This window comes from Odontesthes bonariensis, chromosome 13 (assembly GCF_027942865.1).
Source record: "Odontesthes bonariensis isolate fOdoBon6 chromosome 13, fOdoBon6.hap1, whole genome shotgun sequence".
Lineage (NCBI taxonomy): Eukaryota > Metazoa > Chordata > Actinopteri > Atheriniformes > Atherinopsidae > Odontesthes > Odontesthes bonariensis.
In genome coordinates, this window is record NC_134518.1 from 36,300,725 (window position 1) to 36,321,842 (window position 21,118).

At 41.7% G+C, this 21,118-nt stretch overlaps 1 protein-coding gene across 2 annotated transcripts in view; it reads left to right on the forward strand.

Annotated features, from left to right (window-relative positions):
- Positions 1-4,724: 4,724 nt before the first annotated feature.
- The window catches only part of fat2 (FAT atypical cadherin 2), a 121,299-nt gene continuing 104,905 nt past the window's right edge, over positions 4,725-21,118 (forward strand). For both annotated transcript variants that reach the window (XM_075482012.1, XM_075482013.1), the window contains exon 1: positions 4,725-4,938. The gene's annotated coding sequence lies outside the window, so the exon portion shown is untranslated. The remainder of the gene's footprint in view (positions 4,939-21,118) is intronic.

A 21,118-nucleotide genomic window follows, 5' to 3' on the forward strand; every position in this document is an offset into this window, starting at 1 on the left:
TTTAGAACACTGTGGCACTTTTAATTGCTTATTTGTTTACATGCCTGCAGGTATTTCAGGTTTTTAATATTAGACATTGTTGCACTAAACTACAATGTGAAGAACTTGTTTGTTACTTTTATTCCTTTTGTTGTTTAAGCTGCTCTGTTTATAAGTGTTAAATGATAAAATAAGTGAAGAAAATCTAAAATCAGGGAGATCCTGGATCTGTTTCTTCGCCGTTCTTCATTTTTTTAATGTACTGTAGAAGTATCGGATCGGTTTGGGTTGCCACGTGGGATTTTCCGGCTGTTTTCTGCTCTGAACTCTTCCCACGCTGCATGGCTAAGGGCGGACCGTGGATCAGGCAGCCAGCATCAACACGTTTCTCTTAACTACACACAGATCGACTGCAATTTCTTTGGCCTTTTCTTATTTTCTTTCAAAGAACTATTATGAACCGCACCCAAAATAATTTTGTAACTTTCTTTCTGATTGAACATTTTGTTGTTCAGCATTATTTCTCTGCCAGTGGAAAGTCCAAAGAAGGAGGTCCAGGTTCCTGCTTCAATCCTTAACTTTTGTCTTTTTAAATCTCGACATATAGATTTGAATTTAAAATAAAGAAATACTTTATGGAGGATGGAACAATGAGTCTTCAGATAACTTTGACGATTAAACTTTTGTCCTGACTTTTGTAGACATTTTTAAATCCAGGTTAAAATCATTTAATTTCTCATGTTTGTATGCATGAAATCTGCACGATATCTTTTAATTTTTATTAATTTTAATTTTATATTATTTGATATTTTATATATTATTTTATGTATTTTTAATGCTTCTTCCACTCCCTGCTGCAATGCTTTTATTTGATGTAAAGCACTTTGAATTGTTTTGTACATGAAATGTGCTACAGATAAATTTAAATTTGATTTGATCTGAAAGAGAAAAGCTGGAAACTGACCATTTGAATGTGATTTTTATACATTTTAAATAAGAAAAAGGGTCTTTACAATATAAATAAATAAAAATCTGTGATGTGAGGTCTCCAAAGAAGGACATCTGACATAAATAAGATCTATTACACTGTTATACAATTGTTCTGTTATTTGTCAGTGATCATGCAGTTATTTCCTTCTTTATCAGCTCAAAACGACTTAATGCCTCCTTATTTAGTCCTGCAGAATAGATTAGATTCCACTCCCACCACACTCGTTATTCTCCCCCTCATTCCTCACCTTTCACGGCCCAGGGCTAAGAGTTGGAGAGCTGTGAGTTTATTTCTCATGTTTACACAACAGCGACACAAAGCCTGCAACAACAGACTAACAGTTAATTACCTCCCTGTATTAGGCTGAGATGGATTTAACTGTCAGACCCCGCTGAACCTCGTGGTTACGCCCTCACCTTCCAGCACAGAAAAGATGCAAAGACTCTTATTTTTACATGAAATCTGAAATGTAACAGTTTGCTCTGATGATAATACCATCAGAGACAGATCTGCAGTGTTTAGAGTCCACACTGAATCCTTTTATTCAGGACATTACATCATTTAAAGGGAAGCAAAAAGGGATCAGAGTCATAGTGAAGTATAACATCTGGAAAAGACTTAACTTATGACTTATGCTTATGTGGCGTACAGAGCCATCAGTGGGTCGATATACCTACGTGATAATTATTGATGTTTCATTTGATTTCCCATTTAGGACAGCTCATATTCAGAGTGTGGTGAAAATAGTCTGTGGTGTTTTCTGATAATGTAGAGGATTGGTTATGGAGTGTAAAATATTGTGTTACCCATCAGTATGCAGTCTAACCCCGACCAGCAGAGAGCTCGTTCACTACACTGTAGCTGTGTTCGAAACCGCCTACTACTCCCACTACTCCTACTAAATTTAACTTTTTTTAAGTTCCCGGATGCATACTAGATTCTCTGAAATGTTGGGTATGCATCATGAGGTTACTACTCATACTCAAACTACCCAAGATGCAACGTAACGTGACGTCGCCGATCGTCATTTCCTGTCAAAACGGCAGTTTCAAGCTAGCTACAACGAGGGTAGGTTCATTTCCTGTTTTCAAAACAAAAGCACCAATTGTATGGTAATGGCTTTCCCTATGATAAAAGGCAACGGGTATTTTATTTTGTGAAAATAACCAGAAGTGCGTTGCTCACTGCGGCTAGCTTTAGTAGCGCCGAATTCGTGGGAACAAAATTGTAAACAGCCGGTATTTTGTCAGGTTTTCAACACGTTGGGGATCTAAACGACTACTTTCTCTCCTGAAAATGTTTCAAATGTTGCTAAAGTTTACAGAGTTTAGAGCTTAAGAGAAATCAGCTTCAGGCCGGCTGATTTCGGCTCGGGTAGGAGCGAAATGCATTGTGGGTAAACGCTCTGCATACTGTCTGATCGATGAGTATGCAGTATGCAAGTATGTAGTATGTAGTAGGCGGCTTCGAACACAGCCTGTGTGTGCAGGGACAAAGGAAGTCTCGCGGGAATACGTTCCGAGAACGAGAACACACGTGAATGTGAAAGAGGCTGTGTGTGGCGAATTGTAATAAATAAGTTGACCTACTTTTGCTCTTTGCAGAACAAAATAAAATACAACAAATTAAATGTGTAGTGGAGGCAGTCTTCACTCTGCACCACGCTACACTTACGTGTGGGGTTTATCTCTCCCTCATAAGATTAATTTGTATACACAAGGTGAGATACGATTCAGGGAATATGCTTTTTAAAAATGGAGAGTTTCAGTTCAGTTCTTTTTCGTTCAGTGTGAACAGTTCTGTTCAGTTGTTTCCTGTTAAAATCTCAGCTGACTTCTTTCTGTGTGGAGTTTGCATGTTCTCGGGTACGCCGGCTTTGAAACCAAGTCAGAAAACATGCACGTTAGGTGGAGTGAATCTGATTGTGCATTGTTATTTGCAGAGGTGGGTAGAGCAGCCAAAAATTGTACTCGAGTAAAAGTACCGTTACTTCAGAATAATATGACTCAAGTAAAATTAAAAAGTAGTCATCCAAATAATTACTTGAGTAAGAGTAAAAAAGTGCTCGGTGAAAAAACTACTCGAGTACTGAGTAACTGCTGAGTAACGTCTGATTTATTTGTTAACACAAGCATTCAATCAGACAGACAAAAATACTAAATAATCATCTTTAGGCAAATTAGAGTTCATCCAATTGATAAAATAAATTAAAATTAATTAATTAATTACAAAATAGCTTAAATTAAAATAATCCAGGTAAATTCAAGAACTTCAATAAAGAATAAAAGAGACTTAGGAAATGTTTAAAACATATGTAACCCATATGTAACCTAAAAAACAAACATTCACCTATCCATGGGGGGAAAACGAGTTTAGGAAACTTAGCGCTACATGTTTCCTCAAGTTAGATGTTGAGTTTCTGCTGAAATGTGCGTTTGTTTTGGTTGACACAGAAGACACATAATGTAGCTGCTGTTTCTCACTCTTTGTAAGGTAAACATGCTTTCAGTATGAGGCCTCGTCTGCGTCTTCATTTCCCACCGTTGGTTCTGACATTTTTCATCTGTTTCTTTGTTTGTTTGCTTCAAAAATGCTATAAAATGCTATAAAAATAATGAGGCGTAGAATACCAAAGAGGTAAGAAGAAAAGTAACCAGCTCATTGTAGCCTAATGTAGCGGAGTAAGAGGACAGTTTCTGCTGCACACATCTACTCAAGTAAAAGTAAAAAGTATAGAGATTTAAAACTACTCCTAGAAGTGTAATGTTTTCAAAAACATACTCAAGTAAACTCGTTACTACCCACCTCTGGTTATCTGTCCCTGTCGGCCCTGCGATGGACTGGTCTCCCCCAATAACAGCTGGGATACGCTTCGGCCCCCTGAGCAGAAGAAACGAGTTGAAATATAGATGGAGAGTTTTGTTTTTGACTTTGATTAAAACAAAAAAAAAAGTCTGGATGTGTTTCACCACATCTTAATGTTCAAATCAGCCAAACTTTTCCACCTTTGCAGCCTTTGTCAGGCTGTAAATCTTTAGCAGTAACTCAGAGAGCAGATGCTGTAATTCCCTCTGACCTCACTGAGGTGTGGTTGGAGAAAGCCTTTTATATTCAGGTGAGTGTTCACATCTCTCCTTTACTTAATCCACATCCTGTAAACTACGAAAGCCAAATGATTTCCAGCTGTTAGATTTGATGGTTTGTTGTAAGATGCATTAATGTTTTAACGGCTTTATAACCTCAGTTCAATTCAGCTTTATTTATAAAATGCCAAATCACACCAAATGTCTTCTCATGGCGCTTCGAAGTCACTGCTGTAAGGCAGGTTCTGATTCTTATCTGCTAATTTGGTTCAGTTCATTATGCAAATTCCAGTCGTGGAACTCATTAATCTTTGACACGGCGACTTGTGAAGTCCTTTAAGGTGGAAACACAACTGTGTGCAGAGCCTTTCAGTGAGTGTTTATTGAGGCAAACGATCAGAATTGAATCAAACGACATGATTCAACAAGATATACAGTATCAACAAATACCACATACACACACACATGTACACACCACAGAAGCCGTCTTGGCTGAGGCTCAAGGCCTGAGCCCACAGGCAAGCAAAGGCGGAGGGGGGGCAGCTCACAATCTGGGCACATAGAAGAAGTGTGTGTGTGTGTGTGTAGCACAAAAAAGAGGAGGGTCATTGTAAGAAGTGGGTGGAGATGGGACTCCTGAGGGAGTGTGGAGGTGTCTCAGCAGCACTTTGGAGCCGCGTCTTTGAAGGCACTGAAGTTTAAGTGAGCGGCAGCCGAGGCGCCCCCACAGCTCTATGTGTGCGTGGTTCTCTTCCAGCATCTTTCCCCCGTGGACCTGACAGCAAACCCCTGTGGGAGTACGTCGCCATGCCGTGTTTTAGAAGCTTCTGAAGCGCAGAGGAAGGGAGAGCAAATTCCTAGAAGACTGACCTAACAGGACCTCAGGTGAGTTTTCTGCTGTTTATCGTGGGGAAGGACGCCACTATTTAGTTTTTCAGTGTCACAAAACACGACACGGGAGACTCTATAAACAGAGTTTAACGGCTGCACAAGCAGAGCCAGACACTTAAATTGCTTACGTTATGCTTCTCACTCAATGTTCCTGTGATGATAATTAATGTTGCACTGAAGTCGTGTTTGTTTTCTGGAGAAAAAACTGAAATGTGTAGAAGGTTTCTGACAAAGATTCAACTTTAAATCTGACACCGGCTTGAAAGACGGGTACAGAGCAGCAGCAGAGGTGCATGTCCATGCATGCAGCCGAGCTCCTGACGTTTGAAACATTTGACTAAGAAGTCCCTCCTCCTTTGTTTTTTCTTTTTGTCCATATGCTGATTCACCGTGTCGGGAATTAAACTGCACAGTTCTGTTTGTGCACAAACCTTCTGCATGAAAAGGTGCGCCTCCCTGGGTCAGGAGTAGGTGTTCCCACAGGCTTCTGTCACTTTCCCCTAAAGACTGCCGTCCGTGATGGATGAACCATCAGATAACCCTCACACGCTGACCACTTCATTTATTCAAAGGCTGAACTTTGGTTTGTCGGTGGTGTGAAAATTCTTCATGGAAATCATCTGACCTCAAAGTTTTCAGAGGAAAACAGAAGCTGCTTCCAGTTGATGCTTTAAAGTTTTTTTTTAAATCATTTTATCCAACTTAAAGCCACGTAACGCTGTTATATTTGTTGATAAAAAGCAAGAAGTTGATTTAAAAAATAAGCCAAAAAGACAATAGTGTGATGATGTTCCTAAAAACTGAGGGAATCATCTCGTTTGTCTGTGACTTAAAGGGATAGTTCGCCTCTTCTGACATGAAGCTGTGTAACATCCCATATCAGCAACATCATTTCTGAACATCTTCTTACCCCCTGCTGCGTCCTGTGAGCAGAGTTCCAGCCTCGTTTTGGTGTTGATGAAGGTAGTCCGGCTAGTTGGCTGGGGTTTAAAAAATAAAGCGTTTTGCTTCTCGGAACAATATGCGTTCAAAAGAGTAATACATTTGCATCACAAAATGGTTCTCCAGGAAAAAGTCATACCAGCAAATGATTGATTTTCCTGACCCAGGAGACATTTCGTGTCTCTTAAACTAACAATAAATCGGCTTTTGTTGCATAAATTCGACCCATGAGACGTTTCGTGTCTCTTGTTGAAACAGGAATAAATCCAGGGTGCTTGAATCGTCTGACAGGTGATTTATTTTACAAAAGCTGAGCCTCATTAATGACATTTAACATTGTTGTCAGAAGTCGTTGAGATAAAGTCCAGACTGAGCTGGAAGGATTGATGGAGCTTCCCATCCAGCAATTAGACAGGCCCGCTGACCTCTCGAACTGACCGTCTTAGTCTGAGTGGCAGAAAAACGACCAGGAGAAGGGAGGAAATCAAACTGGAAAGCATTAAACATAGTTTGAGCTGCGAGCACATGCAACATGCAGCTCACCTGGAACACACACACACGCGTCTAACCCGCCCATTTCAGCTCATCTGGAGGAGTCGGGCCCGCAGGAACCATTACGGTGTCTGAGTGAGTGACGGTCTGCTAACGGGGAATGTTGCCCAGGCATTTCTGATCCTCCCCTTTCAATATGGTATTTGCTCTCTGGGTGTGTGGAAGGTCCGTCTAACAGACGCCCTCGACCCCTTCGCTTGACATGACCCAACCCCGTGGACAGCAGCCCCTTTCACACGGGGTCATGTTATACCGCTAAGAGAACCACCCCCCCCACATTAAAGTGCTCAGCCAGACCTGGCAAATTACCGCCCTGGGTTTTTGCTTTCGTTGACATGCAGGATGTCCGTAATCAGAGTCACTTCAGGTGTCCCGTACCGATCTGGATCAGTTCCTTGTGCCTCGACAGGTTTTGCACCGGTTAGAAACTGTTTGCCCGAGAGGAGATGTTGCAATTACCGGCAGTTTTTACTCGGCTGGATCAGTCGGCGAGCCACAGGGGAAGCCAAGCAGCCCCCACAACTGGAAAGTGTTTTAATTTTCAAACGGATTTCTTCACTGATGCACTTTGATTCACTGTACATGTGCTGAATGTTAAAGGCTTAGTAATGGGAGTAGATAACAGTCCCAGCAGCTTTCTGTGAGGGCGCAGCAGACATTTGGTCAGAGTGTGCAGAGATGCAGGGTCCCAGTCCCATCCCCGGTCACAGCCACCGCCTTTAAACCTGAAGCTCCGTGTGATGCAATGGTTTCGCTTTGAGTCAGTGGGGTCACATGGCTCTGAAAGGATCAGATTATTGGCTAAATTACAATCAGAATGAGTTATAAGGGTAATTCTCCTTGGATATATGGCGGTGAATGAATGGGATCAGAGGCACAAAGCGTGTCATACCCCGGTATGATAGGTGGCGCTGTACCCATTCCAGCTGTTGCTAATAGAGCCACTTCCTGTTGACCTCTTCACCACCAACAACAACAACAAACTCAGGCATTGGAGAAAGATGGAGAACGCAGAGCCAGATGAAGCTACGTCCCTCTACATTTGGTCTGTGATGAGCTGCTTGTTGCACAAACTCGATGCCCAACGGAGCATTCTCCATCGCGTTGTTTGTTTCTTTCTGACGGCGACAACAACAGGAATATCGTCTCCTTTGACTTCCGGGTCACGACCCCGGGAAAACATCTGGAGCATGCGCAGAACGCAAAGTCTGATTCACCACGTGCTTCAGCGTCTACAAGCAGGTTTAGAGTGACTTTCAGCCCAGTTATCTTTAGGGATGGGAATTGATAAGATTTTTACGATTCCAATTCCATTTTTGATTCTGCTTAACGATTCGGTTCTTTGTCGGTTCCCTTATCGATTCTGATTTGAAGAAAAAGGACAACAAACCGGTCGATTAGCATTAACTTTGTTTGGTTTAGCCGAGGACATGCTAACGTTGCTAACGTTGCTGGGTTCAGATTCACCGACGTTAATCATTCATTCATAGTTATTGCATGTTGGCAGTATTTCCTCCCTTTGGTGAAATATTCACTTTGCAAGTTGCCCTGTTGTCGTCTTTTTTAGGGATGTGTAACCAAACTTTCAAGCATTTGTACCGCTTGGGCGCCATGTTTACTGTTGGCTGCTGGCTGCACTGGACTCGCCACGCAACGTTGCGTGGTGACGTCATTCGCGCCCACTGGAATCGATAAGGGAATCGTTTGCAAAATCGCCAAACGATTCCAAGGAATTGAAACACTGGGAACCGGTTCTCAACAAGAACCGGTTCTCGATTCCCATCCCTAATTATCTTGGGGTCTTAATCCGATCCGATCCAATTCTTAGTCAGATAAAGGTGTCTACATGCACTTAATAACTCAGTCTGATTGTAATTTAGCCAATAATCCGATCCTTTCAGAGCCATGTGACCCCACTGAGTGTCTCCTTCCTCCCGGCAGAGATCGGGTGCTTTGGACTCTGAGGCCTTTTTAATGGTGCAGAGAGCTTTACTGTCTCTTTTCAGACATTGTTGAAGAGATTTTAAATCCACAAAGGCGCAGTAACGTTCATTTTTATTGCAAGACGAAGAAAAAAAACATGACTCTGACTGGATAATGCAGGAAAACACAAACATTGATACAACACAGGATGAATATGTTAGCAGGAAGTAGGAAGTAGGAGGGGAGGAAGCCTCCAGAAGATCCTAACATGACACCACCACCAACACCACCTCTGTGTGTTGTGGCACGCAGTGACGGAAGCTCTTCCTGCATTTTATGGTCCATTTTATGGTTATTTAGGTGCAATCACACCTAAATAACTTGAACTTTGTGGCCTGTGAGAAAGATCTCGGGTAACTGTCTAGCACAGATAATGTTTAATAGATGGAGGGTGATGCTGCTGCCCCGTTTCATGCTGAAAGTTTGGCCCAACAAAGATGCAACAGTGCTGTACCGTGCGTTACTGTCAGTTTAAGAACTCCCAGCTGGAATGAATGCTGTAACTGTGTCGTTGGGTGGCAGTTGTTCAGTTTCCCACCGTCACTTTAAACGGGTTTTCCTGAACGTTCTCATGACTTCAGGACTTTTATGACTGCGCCACCAGAACTCTGACAGATGCTCAGACGGTAACACGTCTGGGTAGAGCTTCAGGGAGGATCTGTTCTCTCTGTGTTCTCTGCAGGAATCTCTTTCCTTGGGGATTCTGCCCGTGAAGTTTGACCCCAAACTTAGAAATAAAAGATATTATTGTGAAAGCTGAAGGGAAAATCATTTACATTGAGTTTAGTAACAAAACAGAAGGTTTTGTGTATATCAATGTTTGTGAAATTAGTCAAATCAAATTTATTTGTAGCACATTTCATGCACAAAATTAAATTCTAAGTGCTTTACATAAAATAAAAGCATTGCAGCAGAGAGTGGAAGAAGCATTAAAAATACATAAAAGAATATAAAGATAAACAAATAAAATCATTTCAATGAATTTAAAAACAAGCAACAGTCCAGATAAGTTCAAAGATATCGTGCAGATTTCATGCATAGACACATGAGAACAGAAATGTTTTTAACCTGGATTTAAAAATGTCTCCATTTGGTGAAAGTTTAAGGAGCATCTAAACTTTACAACATACATTTATTCTAAAACCGCAAACATTAGATGTGCACGTATTGTGTTCCAGTTGCTGAAAACTTCAGTTTGTATTTGCAAATATTAAAGACTGTCCCTGTCTGTGTCCTCGGGGTTTTATCAGAGTGCTCTGTTGCCCTGACGGGGTTAAGTACCTCCACACCAGAGCAGCACAGACTCCTCTCAGTGTAGCCCAGAGCTCCAGTCTTAGCAAATACTTCTGCTGTGAGAGAGGTTAGGAAGAAGGCCGCGCCTTCCCAGCCCCAGACGGGGATCAGCATCGTAACCTCGCCCAGACGTAATCAAAGAGTCGCTGCTCGTGTTCATGCTTTACTTTTACGATAAACTTAGTTTTAAGGAAAGCTGTGAGGAAATGATCTCTGCAGCTACTGAAGTTCTGTTACAAATGTTGTATAAAATGTTGGCATCCGAACAAATCAAGTTGTTGGATGTCAAGGGTCAGGGTTGTTGAGCATTGGTAATAATTATGCAGGAAAGAAGTAATAAAGAGAGCAGAGCGAGAGCTCGGAGGCACTCTTCATAAAGTCAGAAACTCATCTAGGCTCATTCAGGCCCACCTCTGACCCCCAGATGCCCACAAAGACAGGAAGACTGCTGTGAACAGTAAATAACAGTAAATATGTAATACCAGCTCAGGTTAGATATATCATGAAACATCAGTGGTTCTGAGATGGTTTTCCCTCCTTGTTAACATAAAGGCTGGGTTCGAATTCGCATACTACATACTTCCATACTTCCATACTACATACTACATACTACATACTACATACTACATACTACATACTTCCATTCTGCATACTCATCGATCAGACAGTATGCAGAGCGTTTACCCACAATGCATTTCGCTCCTGCCCGAGCAGAAATCAGCCGGCCTGAAGCTGATTTCCCTTAAGCTCTAAACTCTGTAAACTTTAGCAACATTTGAAACATTTTCAGGCGAGAAAGTAGTCGTTTAGATCCCCAACGTGTTGAAAACCTGACAAAATACCGGCTGTTTACAATTTAGTTCCCACGAATTCGGCGCTACTAAAGCTAGCCGCAGTGAGCAACGCACTTCCTGTTATTTTCACAAAATAAAATACCCGTTGCCTTTTATCATAGGGAAAGCCATTACCATACAATTGGTGCTTTTGTTTTGAAAACAGGAAGTGAACCTACCCTCGTTGTAGCTAGCTTGAAACTGCCGTTTTGACAGGAAATGACGATCGGCGACGTCACGTTACGTTGCATCTTGGGTAGTTTGAGTATGAGTAGAAACCTCATGATGCATACCCAACATTTCAGAGAATCTAGTATGCATCCGGGAACTTCTCGCTTACTCAAACTCGCATACTAACTCAAAAAGTTAGTAGGAGTAGTAGGAGAAGTATGCGGTTTAGAACACAGCCAAAGTCGCTTTATTCGTTATTCACAGCCAAACTGAACTGGAAAATACAGAAAGAGCTCTTTCTGGGCTAACATTCGTGAGTGTTTATGGATACATTAATGTTCCATCATTATCTAAGTCTTATTCAACGTGTGGCTGCTTGTTTGTTTGTGGAGTTTGAACATGTTGAAGCTGCCTCACATGTGAAGTTGTGTGCACAAAAAAAAGGGCAGTGATACAACACTCTGAGAGGAAGCACTGTTTGTGTTGCGGTCTCAGAAAGACATCAACATCTTTGTTACCCCCTCGGGGCAAATGGTTGAGCAGTCAGCAACAACCACACTCATAATATATCAGACTAAACCAAAGTTACACATGAAAGTAAAATCATATCCAGCTATTAGAAAAACAGATGCAGCCAAGATGAAAGACTGTAGCATCATGCAGAGCTGCGTCAGAGCTCCGCAGGTTAAAAGAAAATCCCCGAGGGTGACTAGTGAGAGAACGGCTGGAATAAAACACTTGAATCAGGACAAATGTTTAGAGCCGAGCCACGATCGTGGTCATCAGTGCTTGCTGCTACTCAAAGGTGGGTAGAGTCGCCAAAAACTGTACTCAAGTAAAAGTACTGTTACTTCAGAATAATATGACTCAAGTAAAAGTAAAAAGTATTCATCCAAATAATTACTTGAGTAAGAGTAAAAAACTGCTCGGTGAAAAAACTACTCGAGTACTGAGTAACTGTTGAGTAACGTCTGATTTATTTATTAACACAAGCATTCAATCAGACAGACAAAAATACTAAATAATCATCTTTAGGCAAATTAGAGTTCATCCAATTGATAAAATAAATTAAAATTAATTAATTAGTGACAAAATAGCTTAAATTAAAATAATCCAGGTAAATTCAAGAACTTCAATAAAAAATAAAAGAGACTTAGGAAATGTTTAAAACATATGTAACCCATATGTAACCTAAAAAACAAACATTCACCTATCCATGGGGGGAAAAACGAGTTTAGGAAACTTAGCGCTACATGTTTCCTCAAGTTAGATGTTGAGTTTCTGCTGAAATGTGCGTTTGTTTTGGTTGACACAGAAGACACATAATGTAGCTGCTGTTTCTCACTCTTTGTAAGGTAAACATGCTTTCAGTATGAGGCCTCGTCTGCGTCTTCATTTCCCACCGTTGGCTCTGACATTTTTCATCTGTTTCTTTGTTTGTTTGCTACGACTGCTAATGCTAAAGCTAACCCGTCCCGCCGCTGAGATCGAGTACGGTCACGTGACCAGACCGCACGGCTGCGTCTGATTGGTGGAACACAGTCAGGTGGTAGAGCCTTTGGCGGAAGTCTCTCTCTCTGTCAGAATAAAACATTAAAATGAGGCGTACGCGGGGGGATAAAAATAATGAGGCGTAGAATACCAAAGAGGTAAGAAGAAAAGTAACCAGCTCATTGTAGCCTAATGTAGCGGAGTAAGAGGACAGTTTCTGCTGCACACATCTACTCAAGTAAAAGTAAAAAGTATAGAGATTTAAAACTACTCCTAGAAGTATAATTATTTCAAAAACCTTTTAAAAAACGGCAGAATCATTGGTGATGTATAGATATATAGATGTCAGTCACACACTGTGAGCTTGTACAGTCTTAAAAACAAAACAACCCTTTGACCAACACCACAGGAGCCTGTTGTCCCTCAGGTTTGTGAGAATAAATGTGTGTCAGCAGCAACTTTTAGAAGTAAAACATTATTTTGGTTCACACTGACTTCTAGAAAACATTTTCCAGGACAGAAAACTGGGACAGGCTTGGAAAACCGAGACCTTGTTGTAGAAAGTTTCTTGTAAATGTGACATTTCGGGGGCGTTTCTCCCCGTGAATCTTAAGAGGAGCGAATCGTCACTTAATAGAGTGACACTGGATTAAAGCTCCCCATCCATCACGGCTGAATACTGCAGCACAGTCTCATTACTCAGGGGGGACCACTGTAAAACCTATAGCTGCTGTTTTTTAATGTGTGGGGGGGTAGAACTGGGCAATCATGCAAATGAGCCTGAAAGTAAGTGAAGTTTCACATGAAAGACGATGTGCGCTCAGAACGACTCTTAACTTTCTTTCTTTCAAAAACATTTTTATTGAATTTTCCATATCAACAGCAATGTGAGGGCACATCCAGCATAAAGAGTAGAAGTGATAATAAATAAATAAAATAAAGTAAAAACAAAACAAACACCTTACAGACAGTAAAATAAAAAAATAAAAATAAAAACACCTTGGGTATTTAGAAAATAAAATAAAATAATACAAAACAAACACTTTGGGTATATAGATAGTAATAATGCCAGTCAGACAGAGTAATTTTTTTTCTTTTTTAAAAGGATCCAAAAAAAGCATAGAACAACTCTTAACTTTAAAGTTTTCAGCACAATAAATAGATTTTGTGTGTCCTAGCTAAACGTCATTAAACGGTTTATAGAAGCTAATTAATAGAATAGAAAAATACTTTATTCATCCCCCACTGGGGGAAATTCAAATTAGTCAAATAGCTCCAAAAAAAGTATTAATATTTACAATGATTGTATATTAACAACAACAATAATAATACCAATTTGAATAAAAATACTACTACTAACTAATAATAATAATAATAACAAATGACTCAATAAAAAAATAAATAAAAAAAATCTATCAATTTGAGAAGAACTCAGCAGTTAAAAAGCCTTCTGGCTGTGGGAACAAAGGACCTTCTGAACTCGGTGCTAAGATAAAACATCAGAATTGACATAAATAACAAAAGAAAATAGGCTTTTACAAGAAGAAATATCATAAATCAGGGAACAAATTCCTCTCAGGTGCATGACGTGGGCTGAGCAAACTCTAAATATTCCTTCTTCCGGTTTGTTTCCTCATTAAATCCTTCCACAGCACATTTCAGCCGGTAGTAGTAACGCACCTCATTGTTGTTGGACAGCTTTTCTGTAAATTAGAAAGAAGGAAAAACGCTCTAAAGTCTCTGAATCAGCTTTCGTACAGATCAGTCATCGCATCTTCTAGTGTGGAGAGCTGGAAATCCAATCTAATTTTATTTATAAAGCACTTTACAACAACCTCAGCTGACCAAAGTGCTGTACAGAAAAACAAAAACAAAAAATTAAAAGAATAAAATACAAGAATAAATTAAAAAAAAAACAACGACGATATAATTTAAAACAATAATAAAACTAAAATAAATTTAAAAAAGAATGTGGAAGATAAATTTCACAATAGCACTACTGTAATTCTGTAGAAATATGATAATGTTTTTTTATTGAAAGTGCAGAAATGAAGAGAAACTAAGGTTAAAAAGTCTGTAGCTGTAACATATGGCGGAGCTGAGTCATACTGAGGCTGAAGCAGGGTTTAAATGTTTGGAAATGCGCCTCAGTCCCTCTGTTCTTTTCTTTTATTAAGTGCTTTTTTTATAAAAAACCCACATCCAAACCCGCTCTATAAAGTGATTACTGGGATATTCTATTACAGCCCCATCCTTTCTTTCTGAGGGACGGGGCGTAATTACTGGACAAAAACCAGGAACCAGCTTGATGAACACAATCCCAGAAGGAGCACGAGGAGGAATAAAACCGAATACTTTCCAGTGACAAAAGGCAAACCCTGAAATGCCTTCATCCACTTATCACACCACTTAGTGTTTGACAGCAAATTGCCGGTGAAGAAGTTTTTGTAAACGTTGAGATAAAGAGCTGTGTGCCACTGGACCTGTTGTGTGCACTTATGGAATAAAACCACATGCCCTCCTCCCCCTCGTTAGAAAACGCCCCCGGGGCTTTCAGATCCAGACCGGTCTCTGCACAGATCCACGATTCAACTTGTTGGAGCCGTTGTAGTCGGCACAAAGGGTAATAGATGATTTCCTCCTCTGAAAGATGAGCGGGCAAATGTGAAAAAGACTTTTCAGGAGTTTACCTTTCAGCTCTTATAGGAAAAGCTTTGGGTTGCTGCCAGATCCTAAGATTATCAGAATATAACTTCAGATGACCAGAAACACAAAATATCACAAAGTGGGAGGATTTATGGAACAAGAACTAAGTGAACCCCTGATCCAGCAGCCGGTAGCAGCAGTGAGTGAGAAACTAAGTGAACCCCTGATCCAGCAGCTGGTAGCAGCAGTGAGTGAGAAACTAAGTGAACCCCTGATCCAGCAGCTGGTAGCAGCAGTGAGAAACTAAGTGAACCCCTGATCCAGCAGCTGGTAGCAGCAGTGAGAAACTAAGTGAACCCCTGATCCAGCAGCTGGTAGCAGCAGTGAGTGAGAAACTAAGTGAACCCCTGATCCAGCAGCTGGTAGCAGGAGTGAGTGAGAAACTAAGTGAACCCCTGATCCAGCAGCTGGTAGCAGCAGTGTGTGAGAAACTAAGTGAACCCCTGATCCAGCAGCTGGTAGCAGCAGTGTGTGAGAAACTAAGTGAACCCCTGATCCAGCAGCTGGTAGCAGCAGTGAGAAACTAAGTGAACCCCTGATCCAGCAGCTGGTAGCAGCAGTGAGAAACTAAGTGAACCCCTGATCCAGCAGCTGATAGCAGCAGTGAGTGAGAAACTAAGTGAACCCCTGATCCAGCAGCTGGTAGCAGCAGTGAGTGAGAAACTAAGTGAACCCCTGATCCAGCAGCCGGTAGCAGCAGTGAGTGAGAAACTAAGTGAACCCCTGATCCAGCAGCTGGTAGCAGCAGTGAGTGAGAAACTAAGTGAACCCCTGATCCAGCAGCTGGTAGCAGGAGTGAGTGAGAAACTAAGTGAACCCCTGATCCAGCAGCTGGTAGCAGCAGTGAGTGAGAAACTAAGTGAACCCCTGATCCAGATGTTGATGTTCTTTGTCAGAACAGGAACAGCTGGGAGCCATCCAGCTTCAGAGGCCTGGCCTGCATTCTGCTGAGTTTGAGGCAGATCTCCACCCTGCAGATAGTGTGACCCTGTCGTTCTCCCACTGACAGGCAGAGGTTGATTAGGGGGTGAAAAAAAGCTGCAGAAACTGTTCCCCGTCTGCACTGGCAGCCTTAGGGGTGATGTGGAAATGTGATCCTGCGAGCAGGAGCTAAACATGTGGCTGCAGGTCGCCTGCTGGAACACACAGCGGGCGGAGGTGTTGGAGGGAGCGAGCTGACCTCAGCAGGGATGTCCTGAAGCTCCTGCCCTGCAGCTCTGGATGTTTGGAGGAAAACATTTTATTCCAGTTCAACCTAAGGTTCAGTTTCAGAGACGCTGCTGCACACGTCAGACTGCAGCAGATGTGATGCTGACTGACGTGTCCGAAACTACAGTTTAAATACTCTGAACAGGACTTTTTTACTTCTTATTTACACAGGATGACAAAGCATATCGGGCTGATTTGTGGGATCCATTACCCGTCTGGAGCAGAGTTCATTAGATTCTGATAGAATTTATTATATTTTGGTGTTTTCTGTCAGAGTAATCCATCCTCATTTCCCTCTTAAATCACCTTCTTCTGGTTGGCTGTTAAAACGATTCCAGCATCAGATTTTTACTGAGGCTGTTTTCGAAAATAATAAACTTATTTATTACAATTCGCCACACACAGCCTCTTTCACATTCACGTGTGTGTTCTCGTTCTCGGAACGTATTCCCGCGAGACTTCCTTTGTCCCTGCTCACACAGGCTGTGTTCGAAGCCGCCTACTACATACTACATACTTCCATACTGCATACTCATCGATCAGACAGTATGCAGAGCGTTTACCCACAATGCATTTCGCTCCTGCCCGAGCTGAAATCAGCCGGCCTGAAGCTGATTTCCCTTAAGCTCTAAACTCTGTAAACTTTAGCAACATTTGAAACATTTTCAGGTGAGAAAGTAGTCGTTTAGATCCCCAACGTGTTGAAAACCTGACAAAATACCGGCTATTTACCATTTTGTTCCCACGAATTCGGCGCTACTAAAGCTAGCCGCAGTGAGCAACACACTTCCTGTTATTTTCACAAAATAAAATACCCGTTGCCTTTTATCATAGGGAAAGCCATTACGATACAATTGGTGCTTTTGTTTTGAAAACAGGAAGTGAACCTACCCTCGTTGTAGCTAGCTTGAAACTGCCGTTTTGACAGGAAATGACGATCGGCGACGTCACGTTACGTTGCATCTTGGGTAGTTTGAGTATGAGTAGTGACCTCATGATGCATACCCAACATTTCAGAGAATCTAGTATGCATCCGGGAACTTCTCGCATACTAAAACTCGCATACTAACTCAGAAAGTTAGTATGAGTAGTAGGAGAAGTAGGAGAAGTATACGGTTTCGAACACAGCCTGAGACTTATGATGTTGATAAAGAGACTCTGTTCTGTGGCCTCTTTCAGGGAAAATGACTGATTGTGTTATTTAAACAGCATTTGGTTGAAAAAAGCTATGAAAATCATCTTATTTGCTCAGCTAAAGCATTTATATTCAGTGTATTATCTGTATAAAAGTGTAGCCGTAGACCTTTCTGAGGTCAAACAGTCAAAAGCTGAAATTAAAGAGGACGTCTAAATGTTTTTACGCTTCACCGGTGGACAGTAATTATGTCCGGTGGCAACGACGCTTTGTTCAGCAGCTAAAAGTTCCCTTTTTTCAGGATTTTTGTCCGTTTCTTTGTCAGAAAGCTTCTAGTTTTGTGGGTCACCTTGCATTTACTCCTCCTTGGATTTATGATCAGTTTGTATTCAAGACCTTCGATAGTTTTGTGTTGGAGATCTAGGGATTGTGAAGACCATTGAAAATATTTCTCTTGTTGCAGAAGCCATCTTTTTTTGTGTTTTACAGTTGGAGAGGTCGTTTCTCCCTGAAATTATGCACTTTTTCTTTTTCTAAAGATTCAAACTTACTCAGTTCTCAGAAGCTTCCTGATACTGGATTTTATGGGGAGGTCCATGATGGTGTCACGATAAAACAGAACTCCACAGACTCTGCTGAAGCCCCCTGATTATGTTTTTGAGGAGTAAGAATACATTTATTAACATTTTCAGATTGACATCACCTTTGCTATGTTGATTTAAAAAGAAAATAACTTGGAAAACACGAACTTAGAGCTCAAAACTCTTGGATGCTGGTCCTTTTTCCTTTTTCATAACCGTTAAACTAAACAAATATATAACTTTAATTATTCTAAAGTGTGACTCAGAAACAGAATAGAATCCTGGTGGGCTTTTAAATGTAAATGTATTTTATGAATACAGTGCTTTACAACAGGTAACAAATAAAGGAAGAATAAGTAAAAACAAATAAAAACAATAAAAGAACAGTGAAAGCAACAAAATACGTCAAATTAGATAAAAGTTTGATCTTACTACTGGGTATTAAAAGCAATCCTAAATTAGTAGGTTTTTAGCCTTTAAGTTGAAAATCTATTTCTGTTTACTGATGTGAAAGAAAATGATGTTTTGCAGGAGTTTATGAATTATTCCTTTAAGCAGAACTGAGCGTGCGCATTTTAAACTGCACAGAGAGGAGCATATTAAAGTGTTTCAACCTGTAATTAGTGCATGTGGGATTTCTTCATGCATCATTACGACGATCCTGTAGATCCATGTCGTTGAGACGGAGATTAACCTGACATTTGATGTATAAACACATACTACAAATTAGGAGTAAGTCCCTCCGCCTGCTGAATGCTGCAGAAAAACCTTCATAATGGGACATAACTCATGTATTTATCCTTAAGAGAAAAACTCTGGCAAGATTACAAGATGCCTTAAATTTCTGTTGGAAACCCAAATATAATACCCTGACTGTTGTAATCTGATTACCTGTCACCAAGCGAATGGAGATAACATCAACATACCTGTCACCCTCCGCTGAAGCTTCCAGCGCCAGCAGAACTGCAGATTCAGACTTCAGCACGTCGTATCTCCAGTGTTTTCAGAAACCCATATAAATTAAGATGTTATATAACGCAGGTATTCATAAACATCTCACCGTTATTTACACGCAGAGACGGGGCAGTGGTCCAATGTTGTCAGATGATACACATTTTCCTAACGAGTTTATTTTTATGGTAAAAGCGAAGAAGTCGAGGTTATCGACACGTTTCTTTGCTTTGTTCTCTGAGAACGCGGCACAGTGAGTGAAAATTAAGTCTGCTGGAAGACAAGTGAAACGATGCACGAGTAAGGCTGGCAGTCAGCAAGAAGGTTAACTGTTAATCTACATTTAACAACACATAACTAGCCGTGTGTTAACTCAGTAAAGTGGATCTGTTTGCTCTTTTTCTGCTCTGTTTCTGCCCTGTTTCTGCTCTGTTTCTGCCCTGTTTCTGCTCTGTTTCTGCCCTGTTTCTGCTCTTTTTCTGCTCTGTTTCTGCCCTGTTTCTGCCCTGTTTCTGCCCTGTTTCTGCCCTGATTCTGCCCTGTTTTTGCTCTGTTTCTGCCCTGTTTCTGCCCTGTTTCTGCTCTGTTTCTGCCCTGTTTCTGCCCTGTTTCTGCTCTGTTTCTGCTCTGTTTCTGCCCTGTTTCTGCTCTGTTTCTGCTCTGTTTCTGCCCTGATTCTGCCCTGTTTCTGCTCTGTTTCTGCTCTGTTTCTGCCCTGTTTCTGCTCTGTTTCTGCTCTGTTTCTGCCCTGATTCTGCCCTGTTTCTGCCCTGTTTCTGCTCTGTTTCTGCCCTGTTTCTGCCCTGTTTCTGCTCTGTTTCTGCTCTGTTTCTGCCCTGTTTCTGCTCTGTTTCTGCTCTGTTTCTGCCCTGATTCTGCCCTGTTTCTGCCCTGTTTCTGCTCTGTTTCTGCTCTGTTTCTGCCCTGTTTCTGCTCTGTTTCTGCCCTGTTTCTGCCCTGTTTCTGCCCTGTTTCTGCTCCGTTTCTGCCCTGTTTCTGCCCTGTTTCTGTCCTGTTTCTGCTCTGTTTCTGCCCTGTTTCTGCTCTGTTTCTGCCCTGTTTCTGCTCTGTTTCTGCTCTGTTTCTGCTCTGTTTCTGCCCTGTTTCTGCCCTGTTTCTGTCCTGTTTCTGCTCTGTTTCTGCCCTGTTTCTGCTCTGTTTCTGCCCTGTTTCTGCTCTGTTTCTGCTCTGTTTCTGCTCTGTTTCTGCCCTGTTTCTGCCCTGTTTCTGCTCTGTTTCTGCTCTGTTTCTGCCCTGTTTCTGCCCTGTTTCTGCTCTTTTTCTGCTCTGTTTCTGCCCTGTTTCTGTCCTGTTTCTGCCCTGTTTCTGCCCTGTTTCTGTCCTGTTTCTGCTCTGTTTCTGCCCTGTTTCTGCTCTGTTTCTGCTCTGTTTCTGCCCTGTTTCTGCCCTGTTTCTGCTCTGTTTCTGCCCTGTTTCTGCTCTTTTTCTGCTCTGTTTCTGCCCTGTTTCTGCCCTGTTTCTGCCCTGATTCTGCCCTGTTTCTGCTCTTTTTCTGCCCTGTTTCTGCTCTGTTTCTGCTCTGTTTCTGCCCTGTTTCTGCCCTGTTTCTGCTCTTTTTCTGCTCTGTTTCTGCCCTGTTTCTGTCCTGTTTCTGCTCTGTTTCTGCCCTGTTTCTGCTCTGTTTCTGCCCTGTTTCTGCCCTGTTTCTGCCCTGTTTCTGCCCTGTTTCTGCTCTTTTTCTGCTCTGTTTCTGCCCTGTTTCTGCTCTTTTTCTGCTCTGTTTCTGCCCTGTTTCTGCTCTGTTTCTGCCCTGTTTCTGCTCTGTTTCTGCTCTGTTTCTGCCCTGTTTCTGCCCTGTTTCTGCTCTGTTTCTGCTCTGTTTCTGCCCTGTTTCTGCTCTTTTTCTGCTCTGTTTCTGCCCTGTTTCTGCTCTGTTTCTGCCCTGTTTCTGCCCTGTTTCTGCTCTGTTTCTGCCCTGTTTCTGCTCTGTTTCTGCCCTGTTTCTGCCCTGTTTCTGCTCTGTTTCTGCCCTGTTTCTGCCCTGTTTCTGCCCTGTTTCTGCTCTTTTTCTGCTCTGTTTCTGCCCTGTTTCTGTCCTGTTTCTGCTCTGTTTCTGCCCTGTTTCTGCTCTGTTTCTGCCCTGTTTCTGCCCTGTTTCTGTCCTGTTTCTGCTCTTTTTCTGCTCTGTTTCTGCTCTTTTTCTGCTCTGTTTCTGCTCTGTTTCTGCCCTGTTTCTGCTCTGTTTCTGCCCGGTTTCTGCTCTTTTTCTGCTCTGTTTCTGCCCTGTTTCTGCTCTGTTTCTGCCCTGTTTCTGCTCTGTTTCTGTCCTGTTTCTGCTCTGTTTCTGCTCTGTTTCTGCCCTGTTT